The sequence below is a fragment of the Mytilus galloprovincialis genome, chromosome 11, assembly GCF_965363235.1.
Source record: "Mytilus galloprovincialis chromosome 11, xbMytGall1.hap1.1, whole genome shotgun sequence".
NCBI classification, from domain to species: Eukaryota; Metazoa; Mollusca; class Bivalvia; order Mytilida; family Mytilidae; genus Mytilus; species Mytilus galloprovincialis.
In genome coordinates this window covers 68,309,111-68,315,830 of record NC_134848.1, presented here as the reverse complement: position 1 = coordinate 68,315,830, position 6,720 = coordinate 68,309,111, and positions in this window count along the sequence as shown.

Here is a 6,720-nt window from a genome sequence, read left to right as displayed (position 1 = left end):
AACAACGAGTTGTAATTCTGAATATATGTATTACTACTTTCGACATTGTGACGTTAATTTCTGTGTCATTTGGCCTCTTGTGGAGAGTTGTATCATTTGCAATCATACCACATCTTTTTTTTTTATATTTACAATCAATTTGACTGTAATTAAACGATTCTTATTTTATGACAAAGATATCAAATGATAAAATGAAAATTTAATGTTCCAATTGTTAGCCCTTGTTGAGCAGCATGATATTCAACGACACAAAACAATACACTGGAATTTCGTAAAACATTATCACATTTCAATGAATGTTCATATCAGTATTAACCAACATACATACTTCTTTTAATATCTCAAATAAATCCTGTATATATTTGACTAGGACGAATTCGAATCAGAACCAAAAAATCAATAATATATGCAATGTGTTATTTTCAGTTGACTTCCAAGAGTAGGACTAAAATAAAATATATTAATTTATGATGACAAAATTAAAATCAACGAAACATCTATAAAATTTATGTTGACAATTTTTTTATGCAGGCGTTAAAGGAATACTTATCAAAGGTACAAGGATTATAATTTAGTATGCCAGACGCGCGTTTTGTCCACAAAAGACTCATCATTGACGCTCATATAAAAATATCTATAAAGCCAAACAAGTACAAAGTTGAAGAGTATTGAAGATCCAAAATTCAAAAAATCTGTGCCAAATACGGCTAAGGTTATCTATGCCTGGGATAAGAAAGTCCTTAGTTTTTTGAAAAATTCACAGTTTTGTAAACAGGAAATTTATAAAATTGACCACATTATTGATATTCATGTCAAAACCAAAGTCTTGACTACTGGGCTAGTGATACCCTCGGGGACGAAACGTCCACCTGCAGTGGCATCGTCCCAGTGGTTTAAATAGTTATCAAAGTTACCAGGATTATAATTTAGTACGCCAGACGCCCGTTTCGTCTACATAAAAATCATCAGTGACGTTCATATATTTTATAAAAGAGGGACGAAAGATAACAGAGGGACAGTCAAACTCATAAATCGAAAATAAACTATGCCTGGAATAAGAAAATCCTTAGTTTTTCGAAAAATTCAAAGTTTTGTAAACAGGAAATTTATAAAAATGACCACATAATTGATATTCACGTCAACACCGAAGTGTTGACTACTGGGTTGGTGGTACCCCTCGGGAACGAAACGTCCACCAGTAGTGGCATTGACCCAGTGGTGTCAATAGTTACCAGGATTATAATTTAGTACGCCAGACGCGCGTTTCGTCTACATAAGACTCATCAGTGATGCTCATATCAAAATATTTATAAAGCCAAACTAGTACAAAGTTGAAGTCCAAAAAGTTGCGCCAAATGCGTCTAATGTAACAGATGACGAAAGATAACAGAGGGACAGTCAAACTCATAAATCGAAAATAAACTATGCCTGGGATAAGAAAATCCTTAGTTTTTTCGAAAAATTCAGAGTTTCGTAAACAGGAAATTTATAAAAATGACCACATTATTGATATTCATGTCAACACTGAGCTGGTGATACCCTCGGGGACGAAACGTCTACCAATTATTTGTTTTTTATTTACAAATAATTCTTTGTCAAACAGTAAATATACACTTTTTCATATATAGATTAAAAAATCGTTATCAAAAAGTTATATGTAAAATTTGTAGATTTTTAGGTTGCAGTGCAGTCAAATTGGAACAAAGAATTCTTTGTGTTTTTTTTTTTTTTCTTTTTTATCATTCCATTCATTTATAGTAGCACATGCTCATGTATAAAGACAGATTTGGCTAATTGTGCCTTTAAAAGTTTATCTTTTTAGGGATAAGCAGTTTCAAACTCAGTGACAATTTGTATAGGAATGATCTCATTCTGTTCATGAAGGTTCGGGTTAAAAGGAAATATATTTTTCTCGCTTATTTTGTCCATTTTTCTTATTTCATGTGTCAGATATCCATATTGACAGGAGTAAAACAAGAAGAAAAACTCTTTGGTATATTCAGAATAAAACTGAAAAATATCAATACAAATACATTTTTTAATGAATATTTTAAAATAGTTTAAATTTTATGTTAGTTACGTAAACGCGTCACTGTTTTTAATATTCTGTGGTCGTTGATGGAATATGTTCGTTGCTGTTCTGGGGTTTGCATGCTGTGTCGTCTATAATATTATTTGTTTGTGCGTTTCTCTGTTATGAATGTTCTTGTGTGTGAGTTTGTGTTGTATTTCTGTCACGTATACATAGTTTTTTAGCCATATCTTTTAACATGTCATAAAGCCTGAGATATGAGATATTGACAACAGAATTCAACCCACCATTTTATTTTGTTAAAATGTCCTATACCAAGTCAAGAATATTGCAGTTGTTATCAAAAATATCTTGTTTCTATGTGTTTTAGCGTTTGTTTTTGTTGCACTTCGGTGTTCCTGTTGTTTCTTCGTTTCCCTGAAATAGTTTATGTGTTTCCCTCGGTTTTGCTTTGTAATTAACCCGGATGTGTGATGTTGACTATCGATTTATGACTTTCGATCACCGGTATACTACTGTTGCTACTAAATAAATTGCATCAGCTTTAAAACAAAGTATATAGAAGGTCGTGATGAAAAAATCAAGGCAATATAATACTTAGAAATTATCAATAAGCCTTTGGTGTCAACTGACGATTTAAACACATGTGAACTTATTTGTAGAATTTTGGCTTAATGTTAATAACTTTGCATTTAAAGTTTCTCTCTATCTATTATAGTTTTCAAGATAATCAGCAACAATGAAAACCAGATGCTCCACAGAGCACAGCTTTGTACGACCGTAGGGATCGAACTCTGAACAGTTGGGGCAAGTGTGGACACAACATTCAAGCTTGATACAGCTCTGAATTTGGATTGTGATTAAATAGTTGACACAACATAGGTTTCTGACACAGAATGAATGTGGTCTATATAGCTAGGAACTTAAACTTAAAAACTTTAAAATTTTAAATTTGGACATTTACCTATTATGGTCCAATATCCAAAATATAAATACATGGTTAGAGTCAGCATATATATCAAAGAACCCCAAGAATTCAATTTTTGATGAAAGTTGAATTTTGGACCCTTTAGGCCCTAATGTGGACAAATTTGATAACCAGGCCCAAATATCAAAAATATAAATACATGCATGACATGGTTAGATTCAGCATATATCAAAGAACCCCATATATATTCAATTTTTGTTGAAATCAAACAAAGTTTAATTTTGGACCCCGATTTGGACCAACTTGAAAACTGGGCCTATAATCAAAAATCTAAATACATATTTGGATTCAGCATATCAAAGAACCCCACGGATTCAATTTTTGTTGAAATCAAACAAAGTTAAATTTTAGACCCCGATTTAGGCCAACTTGAAAACTGGGCCTATAATAAAAAATCTTAGTACATGTTTAGATTCAGCATATCAAAGAACCCCAAGAATTCAATTTTTGTTCAAATCAAACTAAGTTTAGTTTTGGACCCTTTGGACCTTAATGTAGACCAAATTGAAACGGGACCAAAAATGCTTATTTGGGCCCCTTTTTGGCCCCTAATTACTCAAAACTTCCAAAATCAATCCCAACCTTCCTTTTGTGTTCATAAACCTTGCGTTTAAATTTCATAGATTTCTATTTACTTATACTAAAGTTATTGTGCAAAAACCAAGAAAAATGCTTATTTGGGCCCTTTTTGGCCCCTCATTCCTTACCTGTTGAGACCAAAACTCACAAAATCAATCTCAACCTTCCTCTTTTGGTCATAACCTTGTGTTTAAATTTCATAGATTTCTATTTACTTAAACTAAAGTTATAGTGCGAAAACCAGTGTGTCTTTGAACGACGACAACGACGACGACAATGCGTCATACCAATATACGACCACAAAATTTTTTATATAGATTCACTCACAAACATATGTTTGTGAGTGACTTGGTCCAGTTTATACACCAATAAATTCTTTAAAATTGGAAATAGGGAATATATTTTACCACACTCGTTTCCTCTATCACACGCAAATTGTATATTATGTCATTGAATAGGACTGGCACATGAATATATTTGTTGGTTAACGCAAAAATATGTACTCAATAAAATTTACTATCTAATAAAAAATAGACTGCAAAAACTCTTATTATCATTCAGACGAATGTTTTTGTGTTTATAATTTAATTTAACAATTAACGTGCAGTTAAAATAAATATTGTAAACGTTGGTGTTATTAACGCCGCTATCTTGTTTACATTGGTTATGAAAAGAAGTTCGGTCAACATCATCTATCGAAAAATTACCAACTTCAAGATCAACTACCGGAAGTCCTCTCGACCAATCATATCAACGTATTCCCTTATATGCAAATCATATAAGAATTATTAGACAACTAAAACAAAGTGGTAGCAGTAGATCACATGACCCATATAGCAAGGTGAACCAACAAACAACCAACAGAATAATACCAAATCGACCGTAAGGGGTTATGTCAAAGCATTTCATTTTATCACCAGATGTGAGGTATGGAATATTCAACTTTTGTTTCACCAAAATGAAATATGAAAACAAAAAAACAAGATCTTCTTTTGTTGGGAAGGGGGAAAATGAGCTTCTTTGTCCTTTTGCATTTTTTTGGCAATGGTTTGTCCAGCATTGTTCTTCTAATGATTGACATCTTGTGCTATAGTTGTGAGGCAAAAAAGGACAATCAATAAATCAAAGAATTAATAAACACTGAGGTCAAAAGTTAATATTAAATAAAGATAATAATAAACAAGAATGTGTCCACAGTACACGGATGCCCCACTCACACTATCATTTTCTATGTTTAAAGGACTGTGAAATTGGAATAAATTCTCTAATTTGGCATTAAAATTAGAATGATCTTATCAAAGGGAACATGTATACTAAGTTTCAAGTTGATTGGACTTCTACTTTATCAAAAACTACCTTGACCAAAAACTTTAACCTGAAATTTGCACTATCATTTTCTATCAGTGAACCGTAAAATTGGGGTCAAAACTCTAATTTGGCATTTAAATTAGAAAGATCATATCATAGGGCACATGTATACTAAGTTTCAAGTTGATTGGACTTCAACTTCATCAAAAACTACCTTGACCAAAAACTTTAACCTGAAGCCAAAAACTTTAACCTGAAATTTGCACTATCATTTTCTATGTTCAGTGAACCGTAAAATTGGGGTCAAAACTCTAATTTGGCATTTAAATTAGAAAGATCATATCATAGGGCACATGTATACTAAGTTTCAAGTTGATTGGACTTCAACTTCATCAAAAACTACCTTGACCAAAAACTTTAACCTGAAATTTGCACTATCATTTTCTATCAGTGAACCGTAAAATTGGGGTCAAAACTCTAATTTGGCATTTAAATTAGAAAGATCATATCATAGGGCACATGTATACTAAGTTTCAAGTTGATTGGACTTCAACTTCATCAAAAACTACCTTGACCAAAAACTTTAACCTGAAGCCAAAAACTTTAACCTGAAATTTGCACTATCATTTTCTATGTTCAGTGAACCGTAAAATTGGGGTCAAAACTCTAATTTGGCATTTAAATTAGAAAGATCATATCATAGGGCACATGTATATTAAGTTTCAAGTTGATTGGACTTCAACTTCATCAAAAACTACCTTGACCAAAAACTTTAACCTGAAATTTGCACTATCATTTTCTATCAGTGAACCGTAAAATTGGGGTCAAAACTCTAATTTGGCATTTAAATTAGAAAGATCATATCATAGGGCACATGTATACTAAGTTTCAAGTTGATTGGACTTCAACTTCATCAAAAACTACCTTGACCAAAAACTTTAACCTGAAGCCAAAAACTTTAACCTGAAATTTGCACTATCATTTTCTATGTTCAGTGAACCGTAAAATTGGGGTCAAAACTCTAATTTGGCATTTAAATTAGAAAGATCATATCATAGGGCACATGTATACTAAGTTTCAAGTTGATTGGACTTCAACTTCATCAAAAACTACCTTGACCAAAAACTTTAACCTGAAGCCAAAAACTTTAACCTGAAATTTGCACTATCATTTTCTATCAGTGAACCGTAAAATTGGGGTCAAAACTCTAATTTGGCATTTAAATTAGAAAGATCATATCATAAGGAACATGTGTACTAAGTTTCAAGTTGATTGGACTTCAACTTCATCAAAAACTACCTTGACCAAAAACTTTAACCTGAAGCGGGACAGACGGACGAACGAACAGACGAACGAACGAACGAACAGACGGACGAACGGACGCACAGACCAGAAAACATAATGCCCCTCTACTATCGTAGGTGGGGCATAAAAACTAAATTTGAGGTACTTTTTAGAAATTCCCTATCATAATGACTATGTATGTAAAGTTACAAATGGATGCAACTATAACTTCATCATAAACTACCTCGACCAAAAACTTTAACCTGGCAAAGAGCTGTTTCACACAATCTCATTTTCATGTTCAATGAACCATGAAATGAGGACCAAAACCTAAATTTGAGGTACTTTTTAGAAATTCCCTATTGTAATGACTATGTATGTAAAGTTACAAATGGATGCAACTATAACTTCATCATAAACTACCTCGACCAAAAACTTTAACCTGACATGGGACAGACGGACGAACGGACGAACGAACAGACGAACGAACAGACGAACGAACAGACGGACGAACGGACGCACAGACCAG